Consider the following 13719-nt stretch of genomic DNA (forward strand, 5'->3'; position numbering starts at 1 on the left):
CTGTATCTGCAATGATATCACAAACAGTACTTGTATTATTAGTGTATCTGTAGGGATATGATGTCATGATAACATATACAAACTGCAATGATATCGCTGGCAATAAAGGTATTCAATGTCAATAATATTGCCTACGTGAAACTGACACATGAATACATTACTGTATCACTAACGTCACGTTATGTATAAAGACATCACTGACAGGATTTTATGCCTATTACTGTCTCTGGAACGGTATCGCATTTCCAGGGCATTGGGGCTAAATTTGATGGTGTCTTAAGTCTCATTTCCTCAGGAACATCTTGATACATCAGTGAACAGTCAAAACAGCGTTGGCGAGCATAAAGATTAAATCTGTAGCTGAGAAATAATTAGCTGACATGGAGGGCTTTGTAACCCCGTGGTTACAAAGCGAATATCGTATACACTTGTTAAACCCATTTCCATGCTTGTATCGATATCAGTAAAATTTTCTTCAAATCACACTCTAAGGTATTTGACAAAGAAGGATATATTCTACGATATAATATTTACGGTTGTATCTGGAGAGAGTTATTTTATTTTTGTGCTTTATAATGTAACACATTCACCGTTAAAATTTCCACTTATTTTTATTTTCCTAAAATTTTCGTTGCGTCTTGCAACCTTTTCAATAGTCTTGACTATAAGGCACAAAAAGAAAATGACTTCCCCCAGACACAACACACGAACTCATATAAAGAATCTTGCAAACCAAATCCAAAAATGAAATATTTACGGTATTATTTTTAAAATATGAGGCTTGGAGACAAAATAACAAAACCAGCAACAACCGATTTTCTTAAAGACACACTTGAACAAAGCCCCACACAGTGAGATTAAACCCGTTAATCTTCTTTATTCTATTACTTGTTTCAGTTGTCAGGCTACGGCCATGGTGGAGCACCACCTTAAGAAAATTTTAGTCGAACGAATCAATTCCCACCAGGACTTTTAAAGCTTAGTACTATTTGTCGAACCGCTAAACACACCAGCAGCATTTGTCAAGCGGTTGTGGGTAACAAGCATAGGCACAACTGCGCACGTACACAAACAAACGATAAACGTCGCCCTTTTCAAGCCTAACCAGGCTCATGGGCCCGGTTTTCCGGTTTCTCTGGCGTATGTGTTCCCCCCAGCTTGACGGGACGCCAGTCCATCACAGCGTCACTCAAGAAACAGGAAGAGAGAGAGAGAGAGAAAGTTGTGGCGAAAGGGTACAACAGGGGTCACCACCACCCCCTTCCGGGGCCTCGTGGAGCTTTTAGGTGTTTTCGCTCAATAAACACACACAACACCCGGTCTGGGAATCGAAACCGTGATCCTCCGACGGTGAGTCCGCTGCCCTAACCACTGGGTCATTGCACCTCCACACGTACACACAAATACACAAACACAAAAACACGACGGGCTTCTTCTAATTTCCGTCTATCAAATCCATTTACAAGCCTGTACTAATCCCGACGCTACAATAAAAAAACAACAAAAACATTTGATCTAAGTGCCACGCAGTGTGACTGAACCCGAAGTCTGTGGCCGCAAGCTCTGTGATTGAACCCGGAACTTCATGGCCGCAAAGCAAGCTTCTTACCATACAGCCTATTTATACCGTTGCAAAGCGAACTATTTAAACATACCACGATGCCAGCTACCATGTCTAACATTTATAGGAAGATGCATTATTCATTAATTCTCATCACTGATTATATGCGGAATATTTTCCAACGCTGTGACCAATTAACAATTAAAAATTTCTCGTCGGTAATTTAAAAGTAATAAAATGAAAACTTTATTGATAATATAATTTTTATGTCAATTAACCTCATTTTTCGAGGTGAAGGATTATTCAAATTTATATCTACACAAGAGTAGACATCAGTATTGAATACTGAAATATTCCACTTACATACCTAAATACACATACATACATGCATACATACACACATATATGCACACACATATATATATATACATACATGTAGGAATACATACATACATGCATACATACATGCATGCATACATACATGTATGCCACACAGCCACGCCTGCACCTATGTATGTATATGTATTTGTAAATATATGTATTTGTTTGTTTATACTTGTGTAGATACAAATACTCACATCTATTTATCTGTCTGTCTGTCTGTATGTATGTATGTATGACTGTCTATCTAGATGTACGTGTGTGTGTGTATGTGTGTGTGCTTGTGTGTGTGCGTGTGTGTGTGTGTATGTGTGCGCGAATATGTGTGTATGTGTTGTGTGCGTGTTTTGCAAATCAAGTCGGAGGTTAATATTATTTCTGCATATTTGTTTGTTCTTTTCTGTTTTTAATTATTTAAATTCTTCCTCTGAAGAAGGAGTTGGCTTCTTAGAAAGATACAAAGCTCCATCGTCGGAACTGAGATAACAAAAAAAAATGTTACTATTTAAACTTGAGAAAAGTTTTGCATATCTCTACTGTTCCACTCACAGATTGTATTTCAAATGATCGAGTTCGTGATTCGAGTTCTTTTTCTGAAAATCTTGGCTTATTCAAGATGGTAGTTAGGCGTTTACTCTTAATGAATTATGATTTTTCTGTGTGTTTAGTTTAACTTCTTATGAGACTTCAAGCCGTTGCTAACCAAGCAGCAAAACAGTTTAAATTCAAATACTTCTCGGTGTTTGTAAATACGTGGTTGAGTTGGTGTGTAGAGTGAACTGTCAACACATACACTTAAATGTGCGTATCTATTCACATAAAAACCCCACATAGGGAATTTCTGGAATGTATGTATGAGTGTATGTATGTGTGTATATATGTATTTATGTGTAAGTTTGTTTGTATGTGTATGTGTATGTGTAGCACTTCGTCTAACAAAGCCATTAAAAAGTGGTAAAGGCATAGCTGTGTGATTAAAAATCTCACTGGGCAAATATTTTCCACAAAGGACCCGGGAAACCAATAACCTGTGAGAGAAGTTGGGGAGAATTCACAAAAAAAAAAACAAAAGACGAAAACAGGTGGTGAAGACAACAAACAGTTGTATTAGTTTAACGCTCGGGAAGTTAAAAAGTCTTTAACGTTTCGAGCTTACGCTCTTCCACAGAAAGGAGCACAGAAAGAAACAGGGAGAAAAAATAAAGACTGTGTAGTGGCTAGCAATTCGTCATGGCGAATATATATATATATATATATAGACAAGTAGAGTTAGCGGTTTAAATTACCGTCTAAGGGATAAGAAAATCCGTTCTTACAACCGGTATCAATTACCTACGTTAACCTAGGCATGGGTATGAAAGCACACTATGCTCATAGGGTACAGGTAATGACAGAATAAGCAAAAGTTTATTAGGAATCAAATTTAACGTCGGTTAATTATTTTTTGATACAAAAAATAGCATAACAATTCTTACGGCCGTTTCGGCTGCCAATGTGAGTCGGTGTTTGCAAAAGATAATTAACCGATGTTGGTCAATTTGTTTGTTGATCAAAAGTTTTCTCCATTCTCTGCTTATTTATATTATATATATATGAGTGCGTGTGCGCGCGTGCATGTGTGTGTGTGTGTGTGTGTGTGTCCGTGTATGTGTGTGCGTGTTTGTGTGTGTGTCCTGGGGTCGACTTGCTCGACTAAAACCTTCAAGGCGGTCCTCCAGCATAGCCGCAGTCAACCGACTGGAAAGTAAAAGAGTAAAACAATATGTATATAGTAATGCCTCGCCCTCCAGCGTCAACGATCGTCAAGCAGGCTGTTAAATGCAGCAGTTTAACATTGAAAGTCTACATTATCTGAGGGAGTTGGGCAGATTAAGCTTGATTACAGTAAATGGTTACCTTTAGGTACATTCTCTTCCAGAAGGATATTGGACGGTGAAGTACAGTCAGTGTCAAAGACGGCTACAAAATAAAATCAAATTAATGAGAATAGAAAGAAAACGGAGCAAGTATAAAACAATACAAGTGTTAATAAGGATTACAGATTTTAGCACATCGACAGCGATTTTGAGGAGAGGGGTTACGTCTATTACATCGACCTTAGTGCTCAACTGGCATTTGTTTACCACAGATTTGCTTGTCATTTGCTTGACCTTGACTGGTTGAGTATATCCCTTAGTGGCTGACAATATGTGCATTTCTGATCATGAGCAGAAGTAGTGGGGGAGCATCATAGCCGTGTGTTGAAAGGAATTCTTTGGGATTTGAATAATTCACCTTTGGAAACATGGGTGGTTCGTTCAATATCCTTAAACAACCCTTATTCAGGGACCTATTGAGCGGGATGGGTTACTCGGGCAGAAGAAAATTCTTACTGGGCCCCACCTACAAGGTCATGTGCTGTTTATTTTCATATGAAATCACCACAATTTGTGTCTGTGAATATATTCCATCTTAGGCAGGACTGAGCAGCCAGAGACAATATGATTTATTGTCTTTTGTTCATCATCACATATTCTGCAGTTACTTGTATTTGTTTTCATTATGCGTTTTTGGCGATTTCTTGTGGGAAGGTTTTGATCTTTTGCTGCAATTAAAAATCCTTCAGTCTCTGCTTTGAGTCTCGAGCTTCTTAACAATTGTTGGGATTTTGCTTTGTTTGAAAGAAGAATCAACAAAAAGAGTACTCCATCCAGTGAGAGATAAATATTTAATGAATGCTGTATTTTATAATGTTACTGAAATCTTTCTAACCACGTCTCTATAGCAAAACACAATGCGTAGTTCTTATTTTAATATTGCTTTCATTAAATTATATATATGTATATATTTATGCAGGTCATATGCTGCTTTAATATTATATTTTTATTTATTCCATTACATGTTTATAAATTATATATATTTTTTATTCTCTCAATTTTAATCATCATCTCTGACATTGTTTTGTTTTATTAAAATATTCTCATTTCAAATGCATTATTTGTATTAAAATGTGATGGCAACTTTTTGTCTGCCTATCTATCTATCTATCTATCTATCTATCTATCTATCTATCTATCTATCTATCTATCTAATATCTATCTATCTATCTCTCTCTCTCTCTCTCTCTCTCTCTCTCTGTATATATTATATATATTATATATATATTATATATAATAATATCTATATATATATATATGTGTGTGTGTGTGTGTGTGTGTGTGTGTGTATGTGTTTGTATGTATGTATATACATAGATGCATATATGTGTACGTATATACGTATGAATGCACATATCTATATCTACACACACACACACACACATATCTACATAATAATACATAGGCGTGTGTGCAGTATGTGCATGGTTGTGTTTTTATGCATACGTGTGTGCGTATGTGGTGGGGTAATTTGATTTACGGTGACAAGTTACAAAGCCGATTTCCGAATGCAAACATTTATCGTATTCCCATATTAACTGATAAAAATTCTATTCAATCCCATACAGGAAGACATGAAATTCAAAACTAAATATACGAAACGAAATTTACAGCCTCGTATCTCTAACACAAAAAACGTAGAAATTTGACACATGGAAAGCATATATGCAAATACACAGTTTACCAACACCACCCCTGTAGACCTCTTCTCATACGACCCAGCCGCATTTGCTCGCCATAGACTAACTACGACCCAGCCGCATTTGCTCGCCATAGACTAACTACGACCCAGCCGCATTTGCTCGCCATAGACTAACTACGACCCAGCCGCATTTGCTCGCCATAGACTAACTACGACCCAGCCGCATTTGCTCGTAGTTAGACTAACTACGACCCAGCCGCATTTGCTCGCCATAGACTAACTACGACCCAGCCGCATTTGCTCGCCATAGACTAACTACGACCCAGCCGCATTTGCTCGCCATAGACTAACTACGACCCAGCTGCATTTGCTCGCCATAGACTAACTATGCATATTCTGCCGCCTCTTCTATAAATAGCAGAATGTTCAGATTAAAAACCGACGATTCATTATAACTGTTTTATACATACCTGGCTTGAAAACTGACCAAAGTAAGAGCATTCGAAACCATATTTTCAATTTAATGTCCGTGGTTTTTAATGTTGCCATTGTTGAGGTTTTGCGAAAGGCAGCTTGAGAGAAAAGATAGAAAAAAAGTAGGAATAAAAGTGAATGTCGATTCTTAATATTTGTTTTGGCACAAGGCCAGCAATTGTGGAGAGGGGGGAAATGATCAACTGGAAGTATTTTATCGACCCTGAAATGATGAAATACCTCGACGTCAGCGGATTTTGAACTCAGAACGTAAAGACGGACAATATGTCGCTAAGCATATTTTGTCCAGCGTGCAAAGCTTCTTCAGGCTCGCCATCTTATTGATTCTTAATATTGCTACTAGATAAAAGTGGAGGCGCAATGGCCCAGTGGTTAGGGCAGCGGACTCGCGGTCATAGGATCGCGGTTTCGATTCCCAGACCGGGCGTTGTGAGTGTTTATTGAGCGAAAACACCTAAAGCTGCACATACTCCGGCAGGGGATGGTGCTGATCCCTGCTGTACTCTTTCACCACAACTTTCTCTCACTCTTACTTCGTGTTTCTGTTGTACCTGTATTTCAAAGGGCCGGCCTTGTCACTCTCTGTGTCACGCTGAATATCCCCGAGAACTACGTTAAGGGTACACGTGTCTGTGGAGTGCTCAGCCGCTTACATGTTAAGTTCGCGAGCAGACTGTTCCGTTGATTCGGATCAACCGGAACCTTCGTCGTCGTAACCGACGGAGTGCTTCCAAAAAAAAAAAAAAAGAAACTAGATAAAAACTTTTCTTCAATAAAAAGTTTATGCATTTATTAAAGCTACGAATAGGTAAACCCGCTGGAGCAAAGGAAGAATTGTCGTTATTTGTTTCGTCTCTCGGCACTCTGTGTTCAAATGCTGTCAAGGACAAACTCTTTCTCTTTACTCTTTTACATGTTTCAGTCATTTGACTGTGGCCATGCTGGAACACCGCCTTTAGTCGAGGAAATCGACCCCCGGGACTTATTCTTCGTAAGCCTAGTACTTATTCCATCGGTCCCTTTTGCCGAACCGCTAACTTACGGGGACGTAAACACACCAGCATCGGTTGTCAAGCGATGTTAGGGGGACAAAAACAGACACACAAGCATATACACACACATACATATATATATATATATATACATAAATACACAGGCTTCATTCAGTTTCCGTCTACCAAATGTACTCACAAGTCTTTGGTTGGCCCGAGGCTATAGTAGAAGACACTTGCCCAAGGTGCCACGCATTGGTACTGAACCCGGAACCATATGGCTGGTAAGCAAGCTACTACCCCGCAGCCACTCCTACGCCTACGCTTCTTGACTTTTCATTATTTCGGGGTCAATAATGTACCACTTAATTAGTATAGAAGTCTCATCTTCCAAGCAATCAGCTACATTGTACCTTAAGAGTGATTATTCACAGCGTCACTTTTCCCCAGAAGTGAAGAATTTGTAAGTGAGGAGCAGGAATCTTTTGCATGTAAGGCTGAAGTTGAGATTGGGAAGAGAATGCAAACCCTTAATTCACATGCTACAAAGTATTGCAATATCTGGGACTAGAAGAATCTGAAAGACCTTCTAAGGATCTAAAGGACGATGCTTAAAACGAAATACTTTGCTTCACAACCTTGCTACCATAAAGGTGACCGGTAAAAATTTAATTTAATATTCTTTTCTACTCTAGGCCAAAGCCCGAAATTTTTGGGGGAGGGGACCAGAATGAAAGCAGCAATATAACACCAATTGGGACCAATATTTAGTCTGACGTGATATCGATTTCTCTACTGGAATAATACAGCAGTTTAGATAATCACATCGGCATGTAATCAATTACAACTGGACAGGTAAAGTTAATTAAATTTATTGATATTTAATTACATAACAACAACAAGTTGGACAACCTGCAGAGAACATGGTAACTACTGCGATAGTCTTAATTAACGATGTCTGACTTTCAATTTGGAACAAGCATGTAGATAGAAGAGATTAAATGAATGAATTATAAGCAAATCACGCCGTTGTTTTAGCACGTTTTAGCCTCAAGACACTTCTTAATCTTTTATCGTTCATATGTTTCAGTCATTGGATAGCGGCCATCCTGGGGCACTTCATCGAAATGTTATATATGTATATATATGTACACACACCACATATATATACATACATACATATATATATATATATATTATATATATAGATATATATATATATATATATTAATATGTGTGTGTATATATAATATATATATATAATATATATATATTATTTCTGTTTCCATCTACCAAATCCACTCACAAGGCTTTCGTCGGCCCGAGGTATAGTAGAAGACACTTATACAAGGTGCCACGCAGCGAACAGAACCGGACCATGTGGTTTGTAAGCAAGCTACTTACCACGCAGCCACTCCCGAGCCTATATATATATATATATATATATATATATATATATATATATATTATATTATATGTATATATTATGTATATATATATTATATATATATTATATATATATATATTATATATATATATATATATACATAGATAGAATACATATATATAATATATATATATATATATATATATATATTATACTATATTATATATATATAATATATATATATATATATAATATATATATATAATATATATATTATATATATTATATAGATTGTATATCATATAATATAGCTCCCTCGCCATATCGTGGTTCATCTATCACGCATTCAGTACACCGTGGATTTTCTGGCTCATGTATGTGAATTTATATCGTGGACTCCTCAGTATATCCGGGTTTCTGCAGCCGATAGGTATTTATTTATATTTTCTTAATATTTAATTATTTCTGTGAGAGGTTCTGGAACGTAACACCCGTGATAGTCGAGGGATTACTGAATATATGTTTTATATATATATATATATATATATATATATATATACAAACCGGAGTAACACATAAATGTGAACAAGGTGGAAAAAGAGTACTCAAATACCAGTGGTAGAGTAATATGCTTTTATTTAAAGCAGCAAAATTCAACAAACCTCAGAGTAACAGGTTTTGTTGAATTTTCTGCTGCTTTAAATAAAGTATATGTATATAATATATATAATATCTATATATATATATATTAATATATATATAAGTATTCTTTGGCCATATATATAATTATATATATTATATATATATATATATATACATAATATAAATGTATATATGTATGTACGTATATGTACATTTCCATACGTGTGTGTATGTGTATGTATGTACGCACGTATATGTATGTACTTATATATGTATACATTATCAGTATAATCCAGTGTCGTATTGATGTCTCCTTATGGTGACCTCGTTTGTCATTCAATCCTCCGTAAGCTCTATGGCGACGGAAGAGTGGTCATGTGTGTGCAGACCCAACGAGGTACAAGTGTACAATCCCCTACTCCTCAAACCATGCATTTGAGAAGTCATGGACGGAAAGTCAGAAATACCATTCACAGCAACGAAGCATGAGGACACGTGTATCATCTGTGAACATGAAGTAATCACCATATATGAATATGTGGTTTGTGAGAATGTGCCTGTGTGTGTGTGTGTGTGTGTGTGTGTGTGTGTGTGTGCGCGCGTGCGTGCGTGTGTGTGTATGTGTCTTTGTGTGCGTGTGTGTATATTTGTATACATATGTACGTATATATTAACGGTGGAACACGAAGTAGATGAAGCTAAGAAAAGAAGCGAGTAAATGAGTTAAAATATCCTTTGGATATCAAAGATTCGCTTTGTTAAAACGTCTTCAATGTTTTAAATTGGGGAAGAATTATAAGTGAAACGGGTTTTATATAAGTGAAAAGAAACCACAAACTACATTTTCAAAAAAGCTGAAAAGTTGAAAATTAGAATTAATAAACAAAGTAGAAGAAAGAAGAATTAAAGGAAATCCCAAACAAACCGTTTCATAGCAAACGCCGGAACGAAATTATTTTCTAAGGCGAGTTTGTTCACGTGAAGAAGTTGCAGATGAAAACGTCATAGAAAACATATCACGTGACGGAGGGGGGGGGCACAAATCAATTTGATTGTGATGCAATTCCGTCGTCGTTAAATTATGATAAAATAATTAGGGAATACCTGAGAGAAAGTGAGAGAGAGGAAGGGTGGGAGATTGATAGGTGGATTCAGAGGTGGGGGGAGTAACAGACACAAATGTAATAATGATGTTTTCACGAGAGACATACTCACGCATATACACAGACACACACAAACATGTATACACATTCGCACCCTCCCCCCACATATATATATATTAATTTAAGTCACAGTATGTGGATTCAAGTAGTCCGGTCCGGTAGTACTCATAAAAAATCTCCTTAACGTATATACACACATCCATATACATATATACATGTATATACATACATTAGGTTAGGAGCACTCCGTCGGTTTCGACGACGAGGGTCCCAGCTGATACGATCAACAGAACATTATATTATAATATAATATAACATAATATAATATAAATATATACGTATATATTTCTTTATTGCCCTCAAGGGGCTAAACACAGAGAGGACAAACAAGGACAGATAAACGGATTAAGTCGATTATATCGACCCCAGTGCGTAACTGATATTTAATGTATCGACCCCGAAAGGATGAAAGGCAAAGTCGACCTCGGTGGAATTTGAACGCAGAACGTAGCGGCAGACGAAATACTTATTTCTTTACTACCTACAAGGGGCTAAACATAGAGAGGACAAACAAGGACAGACAGAAGGATTAAGTCGATTACATCGACCCCAGTGCGTAACTGGTACTTAATTTATCGACCCCGAAAGGATGAAAGGCAAAGTCGACCTCGGCGGAATTTGAACTCAGAACGTAAGAATAGACGAAATACCGCTAAGCATTTCGCCCGGCGCGCAAACGTTTCTGCCAGCTCGCCAATATATACGTATAGCTATACGTATATATGTAAATACATATATGCAATAATGTAAGTATATATACATACGTGCATGTGTATCTATGTGTATGTGTGTGCGTATATGTGTGTGTGTGTGTGTGTGTGTGTGGTGTGTGTGTGAGTGTGTGTGTGTGCGTAAAATTGGGAAACGGCTTTGATTGCCAACTGTTTATTAAAAGGCCTAGCTATCTTGTTTTATTAATTATTTTTAAAGCTCTTTCGTATTTCTTACTTATATCTTCGCTTGTAGTTTAAGAGAATAACGTGCCTAAATCCAACAGTCTGGTCACACTTCACGGTATCCTTGTTCTCGTTGTCAGAATAAATTGATGGTCATAACGTTGAGTTGTTCACGAACTGTTCAGTACGTCACGTAAGGCCCTGAGGATATCGTTACAACTGACAATCCCATCCATGTCCGATTTAGATGTAATACAACAGTTAATTCCTAATAGATATCATAATTATTTAGAAGATGAAATAATTAGTCGTCCAGCATATGTCTAACTGATTTTTAGATAGTTATTGATGTTTGATATTCAGAACTTTTTACGTTTATGATTTGAGACGCTAAAACGTCTAGGACTATGTTGCCACAAGTCCATATGGAATTCTGTTCGGTTTCCATCATGGTTATTTGATATTCTTGTGGACACGAAAACGCAAAAATAATCAAATTTCTATAGAAACAATATCATCATCCTAACCGCTGAGCCTGGATGCGCATTCATCCATCCGTCGATGCTCTCGGTGTCGAGGGGATTGACCTGCTTTCTCTTCTGCGGGTCTTACGAATATAGCAAAGGACCACGTTTCGGACTTCTCCCACTCTGGGATGAAGACCACTTCGCTCAACAGCAACAGCAACAGCAGATCTTTAATTAATGGCTCTTTAGATTTGTTAGCAAATGGCTGCCAGTGTAACTGAAGATGGACTTTGCTTTGCAAGCAAATGAAAATTATACGTTCATTAGTTCCTTAATATAATTTGTTCAGCCGCCACACCGAAAGCCGTACTGGAAATCTCTATCAAATAACAGGATATCCTCATAACATGACATTAAAAGGTATCAGTTGGTAATATCGAGTATGTGGGCAGAAAATAATTAAATCTGAACGAATGCAAACAGAAGCCTAATGCTTCGATAAAAATGGTTGGAATTGAATGAGAAGATACGCCGTGTGAATTACGTTACTGAATTCACGAAGTTCTCAAACACTCTTTTACTCTTTTACTTGTTTCAGTCATTTGACTGCGGCCACGCTGGAGCACCGCCTTTAATCGAGCAACTCGACTCCGGGACTTATTCTTTTGTAAGCCCAGTACTTATTCTATCGGTCTCTTTTTGCCGAACCGCTAAGTAACGGGGACATAAACAAACCAGCATCGGTTGTCAAGCAATGCTAGTGGGACAAACACAGACACACAAGCACACACACACACACGCATATATATATATATATATATATATATACATATATACGACGGGCTTCTTTCAGTTTCCGTCTACCAAATCCACTCACAAGGCATTGGTCGGCCAGGGGCTATAGCAGAAGACACTTGCCCAAGATGCCACGCAGTGGGACTGAACCTGGAACCATGTGGTTGGTTAGCAAGCTACTTACCACACAGCCACTCGTTACCACTGTTGTAATGATTTTAACGTTGGATTATTATAACGCCCACTTCGGTATACAGAATGCTTAGTAAAACCAGTAAAGCCACTGTCTATTTGGTTAATACACACACGCATACACACACACACACACACACACACACACACACACATACACACACACACACACACACACATACAGACACTCAAACGCACACACACATGTACACATTTAGGTTTGAAGATGAAAATAGGAGCGAAGAACAGGTTTGATAAGCGCTGGTGAACGAAACTCTCGGCCTTCCAGTCACTCTGATGCCTTTGCTAAATATTACTAAAAACATAAGTACACACATACACATATATACACACATATATATGTTTCTGTTTGTATGCATGTATATTTGTATGTATATGCACTTATTTACCCCTACATTTGTGTATTTCTGAAGAGAGGAAGAAAGAGAACGAGAAAGGTATGTATATATGTATATATATTGTATACGTCTATGTATATATTTCTATTTTCATCCTTTCGGGGTCGATTAAATAAGTACCAGTTATGCATTGGGGTCGATATGATCGACTTAATCCGTTTGTCTGTCCTTGTCTCTTCCCTCTGTGTGTAGCTCCCTGTGGGCAGTAAAGAAATAAGAAATATATAGTTTTATACAAATATACATAAATGTGTATGTATATATGTATATATATATGTATATATATATATATGTATATATATATGTGTATATATATATATATATATGTATGTATTTATGGATAATGTATAGTATATACGTATATGCATATTTTTCTAAGTAGTTTTGTACAAACACATACTCATACATGTATGTTTGTGTGTATATATATATATACACACAAACATATATACATAATATACATAATATATATATATATATACATACTATAATATACGTATGATTATATATGTATAGACATACATATATACGCATATGCGCGCACACACATACACACACACATATATACTTATAAAATCAGTATTTATATATATATATATCATGTGTATATATGTATATATATATATGTGAGTGTGTATACATATACAAGTATTACCTATATTATAAATGTATAGATACGTATGCATGTACAAAGAGAGAAAGTGAAAGTGA

At 36.8% G+C, this 13719-nt stretch overlaps 1 protein-coding gene across 1 annotated transcript in view; it reads right to left on the reverse strand.

The window, feature by feature from the left end:
* The window catches only part of LOC118767731 (cadherin-99C-like), a 30999-nt gene extending 27098 nt beyond the window's left edge, over window positions 1-3901 (reverse strand). Inside the window, exon 1 of the mRNA XM_036512786.1 lies at window positions 3839-3901. The gene's annotated coding sequence lies outside the window, so the exon portion shown is untranslated. The remainder of the gene's footprint in view (window positions 1-3838) is intronic.
* Between the last annotated feature and the right edge of the window lie 9818 nt (window positions 3902-13719).

The sequence above is a fragment of the Octopus sinensis genome, linkage group LG24 (assembly GCF_006345805.1).
Source record: "Octopus sinensis linkage group LG24, ASM634580v1, whole genome shotgun sequence".
In the NCBI taxonomy this organism is placed as follows: Eukaryota; Metazoa; Mollusca; class Cephalopoda; order Octopoda; family Octopodidae; genus Octopus; species Octopus sinensis.